Genomic DNA, 12,608 nt, shown 5'->3' on the forward strand with positions numbered 1-12,608 from the left:
AGGAAGAAAAGGAGGTGCAAAAAGAAATGAAAAGAAGCAAATTCCACCAAGCCAAGGCCCAGCCTAAAAGCACAGGCGCTGCGCCTGTGACGAGCGCCACACAAGGTGTGACGAGCGTCACGCCCTGCCTACTTGTGTTACGAGCGTAACACATGGTGTGACGGACGTCACACCATTCTCCTATATTTTTGGCTTCAGAAGCGCAACAGAGGCACGTTGAAGCCTATTGTTACGCTTGACTATTGGAACGTGAGGATTTTTACACGGAAAGCCTTTGGAAACCGTTACAAAAAGTGAGCAATATAAATAGTGGCTTTTGGCAAACCCTACAAGCACTCTCGGGCCGTCTCTCTGCTTCGTTCAATTTTTCTCTTCCAGCCGTGCAAGCATACCATTACCTTTTTACAGTTTTTGCTTTATTTGCAATTTTTTTATTTTCTTTTCCAGCAATTCCTTTAAGCACTTAATTAATTTTTCACACAATAGTTTCTACACCGGAAACTATTGTGTATCTTTTACTAGATCTAACCTTACGTTAGACCCTAGATTTTTATTCCTTCACTTTTATTTTCCTGCCCGATTGAAGAATTCAAGAACAAATCCAACCGGTCTGTGGTGGAGTGTTCAAAGATTGCTATAAATTACTCAGGTTCTTTAATTATTGTTTGAATTTATATATGCCCTGCTTTATTGTTTATTTATATTATTTTCCTGAGATGAATTTATTTAAGCATAATGATTGTTTAGATCTATTTAGCATGTCTGGCTAATTTACTTAGGTATCGGTATGTAAAGTAAGCGGAATGAAGGAATCAAAACTAAGTTGGTTAAATTACGTTTAAAAATAAAGTCACTCTTTTTATGGTCTCAATTTACAGGTTTAATAACAAGGTTTTTGTACGAGAGTAAAAGACATAAAGAAGTTAAATTCAATAGAACGAGAGTTTGAGTTTGTAACTGGACATAGTAAATTGAGCATTAATTCTAGATCAGGGCGAAAGCAATTTTTAGAGTTAATTAAATTCTGATCTTTTTCAAAAAGTATTTTTAAAAGTTAAATGTGAGGACGAGAGTTAAGCATTTGAATTTAATTATATAATCTAAGTCAACAGAGCGAGAGTTTGAGAAAAGACTTTTAATCAATAGTATTTACTGAAAAGATTTATTTTAAAAAAAACCAAGAAACCAACGAAGATTTGATTCCCTAATTACGACGAACTACATACCGATATCCGCTTAATTGATATTTAATCTATATCTTATTTTAGTTTTAACTTTTCCCTCGAACAATCAAAGTATCATCCGCCTTAGCTTTACGAAGTAACCTTAGAAAACGGTATATCGATTCATAAGTCCCCGTGGGATCGATATCTTTTAAAACTACGCGATAGAACTGTGCACTTGCAGTTTGTACCCCAAATTCGACTCATAAAGTCGCGATCAAGTTTTTGGCACCGTTGCCGGGGACTTTTATTTAGTCGATATCGTAACTCTTCTGTTACGCTGTAGAGACTAAGGCTTATTTTTATTTCTTTCATTGATTTGTATGCCACACACTCGCTCACAAGGCGAGCCGTTCTACTTACGAATCAACGACATCGAACTATATCTCCGAGTCTTACGACGAATTCGGGAATATCGTGCTGCAAACAATCTCCCTCCTATTGAAATTCCTGATCTCAAAAATCTTCTTCCTTCACCGATACCCGAGATGGCAGAACCAGCTCGTGCTCTTCGAGATTACGCCGCTCCATCGCAAGATGAGCCCCATTCGAGTATTGCTCCGCCCGCAATCGAAGCAAACAACTTCGAACTTAAACCTTCACTGTTGCAAGCAGTGCAACAGAACCAATTCTCTGGAAATCCTACCGAGGATCCAAACCTTCATTTATCCGTATTTGTCCAATACGCTGATACTGTTAAAGCTAATGGTGTCACTTCAGAGGCAATTCGACTTCATCTCTTTCCTTTCTCGTTAAGAGATAGCGCTAGAAGATGGCTTCAATCTCTTCCTTCCAACTCAGTCACCACATGGAACGAGTTGAAGAAAGTCTTTCTTGCCCGATATTTTCCGCCGAGCAAAACAGCTATGTTAAGAGCCCAGATAAATGGATTTAAACAGAAAGATAACGAGTCTCTTTTCGAAGCATGGGAAAGATACAAAGACATGATGAGACTTTGTCCACACCATGGTTTAGAGGTCTGGTTAGTGATTCATACCTTCTATAATGGTCTCTTGTACAACACGAGGTTAACAATAGACGCCGCCGCAGGTGGTGCACTTATGAACAAACCTTACGCTGATGCTTATCAACTTATCGAGAGCATGGCCCAAAACCACTATCAGTGGGGAAGCGAAAGAACAATGGTAGAAAAACCTCAGGCGAAAAGTGGCATGTACGAGATAAGTAACCTTGATCATGTTAATGCAAAAGTGGATGCTCTGGTCCAGAAAATTGAAAGTTTAAATGTATCACCTCCAGCCACCGTGGTTGCCATAACTCAGAATTGCGAAGTCTGTGGAATCCAAGGTCACACTCCTGCAGATTGTCAGCTCCTAATAGGAATCCAAGCTGAGCAAGTAAACTATGCTCAAGGAAATCCCTACTCGCATACCTATAACTCCAACTGGAAGAATCATCCTAATTTTTCATATAAGAGTAATAATGCCTTATACGCGCCTGGACAAGCTCCAAATCAAGCCCCAGCTATACCTCATGGATATCAAAAGCCGATCCCATCTACACCTAACAATAACGTTCCTAGGAAATCCAACTTGGAAATCATGATGGAGAACTTCATAGCTTCTCAACAGCAAACCAATAAAGATTTCTTAAACCAGAATGTACACACTGGCGAACAAATAAAACAACTAGCAAGTAAAGTAGATGCCCTGGCTACCCATAACAAAATGCTGGAAACACAAATATCACAAGTAGCTCAACAACAAGCGCCTACTGCTGCCCCAACTGGTACATTTCCTGGACAGCCCCAACCTAACCCGAGAAGCCACGCTCATGCAATCATACTAAGAAGTGGAACGAAAATGGAAGGACCGTCTGATCCAAGGATAGAAAACCAAAACTCTAAAAAGTCAACTGAGGAAGAAAATAAACCTAAGGAAAAGGAAGAGAGTAATAAGGAAACCGTTGAAAAGAAAGAACCTTATGTACCTCCACCACCTTATAAACCACCTATCCCTTACCCTCAAAGGCTTATTAAAACCAAAGATGCGGGCCAATTTAAAAAATTTGTTGACCTACTGAAACAATTAAACGTCACAATTCCTTTTACAGAAGCTATTACGCAGATGCCCTCATATGCTAAGTTCTTAAAAGAAATTCTTTCTAATAAAAGGAAACTTGAAGATAGCGAAACCGTTACACTCACTGCTGAATGTAGCGCTATAATCCAGAATATGCCTCCTAAACTTAAAGATCCGGGTAGTTTCTCTATACCCTGTCACATAGGAAAATTTGTCATAGATAAAGCCTTATGCGATTTAGGAGCCGGTATTAGTGTTATGCCTTTATCCATATGCAAGAAACTTGAAATGGGAGAATTAAGACCAACTAAAATGTCTGTGCAACTAGCAGATCGTTCTGTTAGATATCCTGTAGGAATTCTTGAAAACGTTCCCGTGCGCATAGGTCAATTCTACATTCCAACCGATTTTATAATTATGGACATTAGAGAAGATGAAGTTACACCCATTATACTGGGAAGACCGTTCTTAGCAACTGCCGGTGCAATCATAGACGTAAAACGAGGACGACTCACTTTCGAAGTAGGAGAAGAGAAAATTGAGTTCATTCTTTCCCAATTTTTGAAAGCACCTGCAATAGAAGACACATGTTACTTCATGGATATCATCGATGAATGCATAAAAGAAACAGAGTTAGAAAATGAAAAATCATCTGACTATCTTGTAGAAGACAAACTCAACCAATGTTTAGCAATAACACCGGACCCTACGCAATGCCTTAAGAAACCAACCCTAGACCTGAAAACACTTCCCAAAAATCTGAGATATGAATTCCTAGACTTAGAACTTGAACGACCAGTGATAGTTAATACAGACCTAGGAAAACTCGAAACAGAAAAAATCCTGCATATCTTAAGAAAATATCCAACCGCACTAGGATACAACATCACCGACCTTAAAGGAATAAGTCCTTCTATTTGTATGCACCGCATCATGCTAGAAGAAGAATGTAAAACTTCTAGGGAACACCAGAGGAGACTAAACCCGATCCTGAGTGAGGTAGTGAAGAAGGAAATAACCAAGTTATTAGAGGCAGGTATCATATATCCTATATCTGATAGCAAATGGGTTAGTCCGGTACACGTAGTACCAAAGAAGGGAGGTATAACAGTTATTGAAAATGAAAAAGGAGAAACTATAACTAAACGAATCGAATCGGGATGGAGAATGTGCATTGACTATAGGAAACTAAACAAAGCAACCCGAAAAGATCATTTCCCTTTACCATTCATTGACCAGATGTTAGAACGATTAGCAAAACATTCTCATTTCTGCTATCTAGACGGTTATTCAGGCTTCTTTCAAATACCAATTCATCCTGATGACCAAGAAAAGACAACGTTCACATGTCCTTTTGGTACCTTCGCTTATCGACGAATGCCGTTCGGCTTGTGCAATGCTCCTGCAACCTTCCAAAGGTGCATGATGGCGATATTCGCCGATTTTCTCGAAAACATCATGGAGGTATTTATGGACGATTTCTCCGTATGCGGTCAAAGCTTTGAAGAATGTCTTGAAAACCTAGAAAGAGTTCTAGAACATGTGTAAAAGTAAACCTAGTACTTAATTGGGAAAAATGTCACTTTATGGTACAAGAAGGAATTGTTTTAGGACACATTATCTCAAACAGAGGGATTGAAGTAGACAAGGCCAAAATAGAGGTAATCGAAAACCTTCAACCTCCGAAAACTGTAAGAGAAGTACGAAGCTTCTTAGGACATGCCGGTTTTTACCGACGATTCATTAAAGACTTCTCTAAAATAACTAAACCTTTGACCGGACTATTTATGAAAGATGCTGAATTCATCTTTGACAACAAATGTTTAGAAGCATTCCAAACGCTTAAACAAGCATTGATCTCCGCACCCATAATGCAGACACCAGATTGGAATGAACGATTCGAAATAATGTGTGATGCCAGTGATTACGCTGTGGGTGCTGTTTTAGGACAACGAAAGGATAAAAAGCTTCACGTCATATACTACGCAAGTAGAACTCTAGATGAAGCACACATGAATTACGCCACAACCGAGAAAGAACTTTTAGCAGTAGTATTTGCGCTAGATAAATTTCGTTCTTACTTGGTCGGTGCCAAAATAATCATTTACACTGACCACGCTGCTATCAAGTACCTCTTAACAAAAAAGGATGCTAAACCTAGACTCCTAAGGTGGATCTTGTTGCTACAAGAGTTCGATTTGGAAATCAAAGATAAAAAAGGAACTGAAAACGTAGTAGCAGATCACCTCTATAGACTTGAAAACCTGGAACCGGAAAGAACATCGATCAACGATGATTTCTCGTACGATAAACTTATAGCTACTTTGGAAGAAAATAAAGCTGATAAACAGGTAGAAACCACCTTAGCTATATCTGTTACACCATGGTACGCTGATCTCGTCAATTATTTAGCTGCCAGAATAGTCCCACCTACTTTATCCTACCAGCAAAAGAAACGATTCTTCTATGACATAAAACACTATTACTGGGATGACCCTTTACTTTTCAAAAGAGGCCCCGATGGTATTTTCCGTCGGTGTATACCTGAAGAAGAGGTAGAAAATATAATCCAACACTGTCACTCCGCTCCTTATGGTGGACATGCAAGTACATCCAAGACCTGCTCCAAAATCCTACAAGCCGGTTTTTATTGGCCAAATATATGGAAGGATGTGCATGCGGCTATCAAGAAATGTGATAGGTGCCAACGCACAGGAAACATATCTAGACGTGACGAGATGCCACAAAAGGGCATTTTGGAAGTAGAGATTTTCAACGTGTGGGGAATAGATTTCATGGGACCTTTCCCACCTTCTTTCGGTAACAAGTACATAATCGTAGCGGTTGACTACGTATCAAAATGGATTGAAGCTATAGCTTCTCCAACAAACGACACACGAGTAGTAACTAGACTCTTTAAGAATATAATATTTCCAAGATTTGGTGTCCCAAGAATAGTAGTCAGTGATGGCGGATCGCATTTCATATCTAAGGTACTCGAAAAACTACTGTTTAAGTATGGCGTAAGGCATAGAGTAGTGACACCTTACCACCCTCAAACCAGTGGGCAAGTGGAAGTGTCTAACAGAGAAATCAAACAAATATTGGAAAAAACAGTCGCCACCTCAAGGAAAGACTAGTCATTGAAATTACCAGAAGCTTTATGGGCATATCGAACCGCTTACAAAACTCCCATAGGGACAACCCCATTCAAGCTTATTTATGGAAAATCCTGCCACCTCCCGGTAGAATTAGAACATAAAGCCTACTGGGCTATTAAAAATCTAAATTTAAACTATAAGGCCGCCGGTGAAAAGCGAATCCTTGATATAAACGAACTAGAGGAACTCAGACGAGACGCTTACAAAAATGCCAGAATCTACAAAGAAAGAACAAAACAATGGCATGACAAGCGCATATCAAGGAAAATCTTCAAACAAGGCGATACATTCCTGTTATTTAACTCTAGGATAAAGTTATTCCCGGGAAAACTACGATCTAGATGGTCAGGTCCTTTCCAAATCACCAATGTCTTTCCCAGTGGAGCGGTAGAAATTAAAGGCAAATCTATGGAACCATTTACCGTAAATGGACAACATCTAAAACATTATCACTATGCAGAAAACAATGAAGATTCGCAAGTCTTGCACTTAGACGTAATGCCTCCAGACTTTATAGATTATATTTGATAGTTTTTATGTCGAGCTTGCGACATTAAACAAAGCGCTTAGTGGGATACAACCCACAAATATTTTTATTCCTATTTTCTCTTTAATTATTATTTTAAATTTTATTTAGTATTCATTCTTAATTTATTTTAATTTATTAAAAAAAAACTTTTCTCTTCTTCTTTCGGCATTTGGCCAAATCCTGACTAAAACTCTTGTTTTTCTCTAGATAACACTAACCTGATGGGCCAAATTGATCGTATGGGTATCAAATTCAGAGGGAAAGCTCAGAAACAAAAGTTTGAGGAACTAGCAGCGAGAGAGATGCTACCTAGTTTGTATGCTGATGATTGGGCAATGACTGCCCTTGAACTAAGAGAGAGTGTCCTGTATTTGCTGAGTCAGATAGGGTGGGAAACCTCTCCTATCCGTAGATATTTCGTCACCTATCGGAGACTGACACTAGAATTCCTTAGTTCTCTGATCTATCTACCCAGCCATGGAAAAGGAATAAGCAGAGGTTTTATTCAGTTCAGAATGTTCAACATGGAGTATCAATTTAACATTCAAGATTTTACCACCCTTTTAGGTTTCCCTACCTCTTTTGATACATTCACAGTGAGCCAAGAAGACCTTTTTGAATATAGAGAACTTGAACATTTTTGGGAAAGCTTGACTGAAAATGACGATCCCGAGGAACATGAGTTTCTTTCTGGAAACATACATAACCCGGCCTTTCGTTATTTCCATAAGATCCTGGCCCACACCCTTTTCGGGAAGAAGTCAAACAGTACCTCAGTTTCACGTGATGAACTCTTCATCATATTTTGTGCTTCCCAGAACTGTCCAGTAAACGGTGCCACTTTTATGTTGGCAAATTTTGACCACCTTATCCAAGATGAACGAGCACCAATTCGAATAGGCGGTCTGATAACCATGATTGGTAATGCTATCGGATTACGTCAGCCTATGCTTGACTTAAGCCCTTTTTGTGGCATTGAGACTATGAGTATACCCTTCCTCTCCAACACTATGTTTATAGCAAACCTAGGGCCTGAAGAGTTTGAGCTTATAATTAACAACCAAGTTCTGTGCCTATTCACCTTGCCTAGTCCAAGGACTAGTGTTCACAACCGCAATAACTGGCTGTACAACCTGAACGGAACACCTTCTCCTGCTAGATCTACTGAATCCATCCAGGACTATGAGATTTGTGACGACCAGATCCCTTATGCTGAATCTGACCCTCAGACACCATCTGGTTATTATGATATTGACCCTCCTCCTCAACATGTCCCGACCGAAGAGTCGGCAATACCCGATCTTAGACATCATATGCCCGGAGATAATTATAACACCATCATTCAAGCTTTGATGTCAGAACAGGACGCCCTCAGAGAAGAGCTAGCTAATATGGGACAAGAATTTCTGGGATACATGAGCACTATGACAAACCAATTCCACGAGTTGCTAAACCGTGTTAACTCCTTTGCTCCTCCGGCCAGAGATCCCGCAAGTGGCTAGAAGTTATTTTTCTTAGTTACTTAGTTTTAGTTTAGGCTATTCATTAGTTTTTACATTATTTTTAATATTAGTATTTGTTTCTCTTTCGCATTTTTGTTTTTGTTTTCCAATGTTACATTATGATTATTTTATGAAGCTATTGATTTATTTTACTTTATTATGGCTTATGCAATATCTAGAAATAATGCTCTCTACTGTTACTACCTACATGACTTATTAAAGATATATATATATATATATATTATGGAAAGTAGAATAGCATGCAAGGCAATTTAAAATTATCACAATAGCAAAATAAAATAAAACATATGCATAACAAAATAACAACAATAAAATATAATGGTAAAAACAAAGTACGTTGCCAAAATGACTGTGTGACGAGCGTCACACAATCCATGACGGACGTCACATCGAGTGCCTGTCACGCCCGTAACACCCCTGTCACGAGCGTGACACCGTCTGGCTATGTGAACGTTACTAACCGTTGGGACACGACCGTTACACCACTTCACCTTTTTACCTTCCCCATTTATTCACATTTACCCACATTTATTTACTTTTCAACCACTCCCTTTCTAACTTCCAAATTTTTTCCTATAAATACCCACCATACCTTTATTCATACACCACAAACCATTCTATAAAATATATTTCATCTTCTTACCTTCTACTTCTTTCAAACCACTTATCGATATGGCGGGCAATCAAGCTTTCAGAAATATCATCTTCCGATCCGAAGATGATAATTATCAAAGGGAGCAATTCGAGCGTTTCCAACAGCGAGGCGTCCAACCCACCAGGTACCCCGATTTAACTTGTTTACAACAATTAGGATTACTTCAAGGTATAGAATGGATGCTCCGCCTTGCTGGTTTAACCTTTCTGTGCACTCACAATCAACCTACCTATCCATCCCCAACCTTAGAATTTTTAAGTTCCTATTCGTACAACACTCCCACCGGTGAAGACGAGTACTTAACCGGTACCGCAACCTTCCGTTTGTTCAACACCGAGTACTCCCTATCCCAAAACCAATTGAGTACCATGCTACAGTTCCCCGTAGAAGGTCAAGTCCACCCGAGAATCCCTCCGAATTCCCAGTGGCACATACACGCCTTCGACCTCTTTAGGAAAATATCCGGTGTAGAAACCAACAACTGGGATGTGCTCCTTGCTTCCCATATACATAACCCAACCATCCGGTACTTTATCCGCATCCTGCAAAACACAATTTTTGGAAGACCGAACAACAGCATAGTAAACGCCAAGGAATTATTCTTCCTCCAATGCGTCTTTGAAAGCGATACTCAGGTAAACGCTGCCTCCTTCCTATTTCATCACATCCGCACCCTATGTGCTAGAGGTCGTCAACCTTTTGTAATAGGTGGACTAATAACCACAATAGCACTTGGCTTAAACCTAGGGGACCGACTCCAAAATTTAGAATCTTTACCTCCCCTATCTATGGATATAAGTTACTGTCGGTCCAGCCGTCTAATCAAAAATAGAGTAGGCGGAGGGTATTACCTTATGGTGAACAACCAGGAAGTCCCAAGCGTTGTTCTACCCAACATTGCCCTAACAGATGTCACCAATCCCAACCGCCACATCTATGATCTGAATGCTCCCGAAGCCACCGAGCCTACACAAGCAAACCCGCCTTCAGACGAGTTCGCCGAAATGGAGCAGGGTGATCAAGTTCCTGCACAACAATCAGTCCCGCTCAACCCTTCCGATAATGCAGCTGGTCCATCCTCACGACGTCGTCGACGAAGAAGGCCAGCAACCAACGACGACATCATGGATGCTATCGATGGTATGCAAGCGCAGAATCTCGAAGTGATGCAGATGATGCGCCAGATGCAACAACAACAGGAAGCGAGGAATGCAATAACCGATCAGCGGTTCGCTCAGTTGCTCAGCAGGTTTGATGATTTGGAAGTACGTCAAAGATCACCAGGTCCAAGAACACGCGGCGGAAGGCAACATTGACTCTAGTTTCTTTTTTCTTTTTGTATTTCTTTTGTTTTCTCTGAAACATTGGGGACAATGTATCATTTAAGTGTGGGGGGGAAAACCTTGTTCTTTAAACTTTCCCTTTTCAAGTACGTTATCTTTCCTTTCAATGTTATTTCCCTTTCTATTATTTAATTAAAAAAAATACTTATTATAATATATATTTATTCTAAATCAAGTCCCTAGTGTGAGAAATTTCTATTATCTATTCCCTCAAATTTTCATGAGCCATAACAAAAATTCAACACACTCAGTAAGTATAAAGGTTGCCTATTTCATCAAACTTGAGAAAAATTAAGACAAAAAAAATTATTACCGCCCCAACACTCTAAACAAACCTCAACATGTTAGATCAGAAAGGTACCTGTTATACAAGTCCCTGGACTTTTAACTTTATAGTAACCCCGAGTAGTTTATACAAGAAGTCAACACCATCTTAATAGCAAACTACGTGGAGGGCCGATGAATATAAGTGAATGATTCCCAAAATAAAAAAATATATATATCAGGAAATGCACTAACTAAGTTAGGTGATCCTTACCAGATCATTTAATCTAAAGGCTGCAGATCATACAAAAACATAATACGAAAGATCCATTATGAGTTGGTTCAGCAGGTATCTGGTGCTGAACTTGGTAGGGCGGACTACGGTCCGATCCCCCGCAATTTGCAATGGACCAAATAACAAAGTTATCCGACTAATGTACCAGAGCTTCAAGCTAAAAAGGGGATCAGAATCACTAACCGGTCACTCCACTATGTGCGCGAAACGATAAAGGGTTTAATGTGATTTCGCTAGAATGAAAACGGGTGAAAAAAGAGAGTGAAAGAACTAGGCTAGCTATAATGGCATGACTCGAACTGGTTTGCATAAGGTGAGGTTACCTGAGGTTGTAACGACAGTTGTTGATATCAAGATTAAACTCAAGTTACTCCTAAACAAAATCTACTTGCAACGTAGTACGAATTGATGTGTGTTTTGAAATTTCATCTGGCTAAATTTTTAAACGATTTCATTATTGTATTTTGCTTGAGGACAAGCAAAGGTCTAAGTATGGGGGAGTTTGATAACATGAAATAATATCACATTCTAGGACTCGATTTAATTAAATTATATTATTATTCACTTCAATTTATTTCATTTTATTCGATACTACTTGGTATTTTGCTTTCTATTTATCTCAGGTAGTTTATTTGAAGCACAAGTGAAAAAGGAAGAAAAGGAGGTGCAAAAAGAAATGAAAAGAAGCAAATTCCACCAAGCCAAGGCCCAGCCCAAAAGCACAGGCGCTGCGCCTGTGACGAGCGCCACACAAGGTGTGACGAGTGTCACGCCCTGCCTACTTGTGTTACGAGCGTAAAACATGGTGTGACGGACGTCACACCATTCTCCTATATTTTTGGCTTCAGAAGCGCAACAGAGGCACGTTGAAGCCTATTGTTACGCTTGACTATTGGAACGTGAGGATTTTTACACGGAAAGCCTTTGGAAACCGTTACAAAAAGTGAGCAATATAAATAGTGGCTTTTGGCAAACCCTGCAAGCACTCTCGGCCGTCTCTCTGCTTCGTTCAATTTTTCTCTTCCAGCCGTGCAAGCATACCATTACCTTTTTATAGTTTTTGCTTTATTTGCAATTTTTTTATTTTCTTTTCCAGCAATTCCTTTAAGCACTTAATTAATTTTTCACACAATAGTTTCTACACCGGAAACTATTGTGTATCGTTTACTAGATCTAACCTTACGTTAGACCCTAGATTTTTATTCCTTCACTTTTATTTTCCTGCCCGATTGAAGAATTCAAGAACAAATCCAACCGGTCTGTGGTGGAGTGTTCAAATATTGCTATAAATTACTCAGGTTCTTTAATTATTGTTTGAATTTATATATGCCCTGCTTTATTGTTTATTTATATTATTTGCCTGAGATGAATTTATTTAAGCATAATGATTGTTTAGGTCTATTTAGCATGTCTGGCTAATTTACTTAGGTATCGGTATGTAAAGTAAGCGGAATGAAGGAATCAAAACTAAGTTGGTTAAATTACGTTTAAAAATAAAGTCACTCTTTTTATGGTCTCAATTTACAGGTTTAATAACAAGGTTTTTGTACGAGAGTAAAAGACATAAAGAAGT

At 39.2% G+C, this 12,608-nt stretch overlaps 1 non-coding gene across 1 annotated transcript; it reads right to left on the minus strand.

Moving 5' to 3' along the window:
• Nucleotides 1–2,089: 2,089 nt before the first annotated feature.
• Nucleotides 2,090–2,196, minus strand: LOC127077950 (small nucleolar RNA R71). Its single transcript, XR_007787708.1, has one exon. It is a non-coding gene; the product is annotated as a small nucleolar RNA R71 (small nucleolar RNA).
• Between the last annotated feature and the right edge of the window lie 10,412 nt (nucleotides 2,197–12,608).

Source organism: Lathyrus oleraceus, chromosome 4 (genome assembly GCF_024323335.1).
Source record: "Lathyrus oleraceus cultivar Zhongwan6 chromosome 4, CAAS_Psat_ZW6_1.0, whole genome shotgun sequence".
In the NCBI taxonomy this organism is placed as follows: domain Eukaryota; kingdom Viridiplantae; phylum Streptophyta; class Magnoliopsida; order Fabales; family Fabaceae; genus Lathyrus; species Lathyrus oleraceus.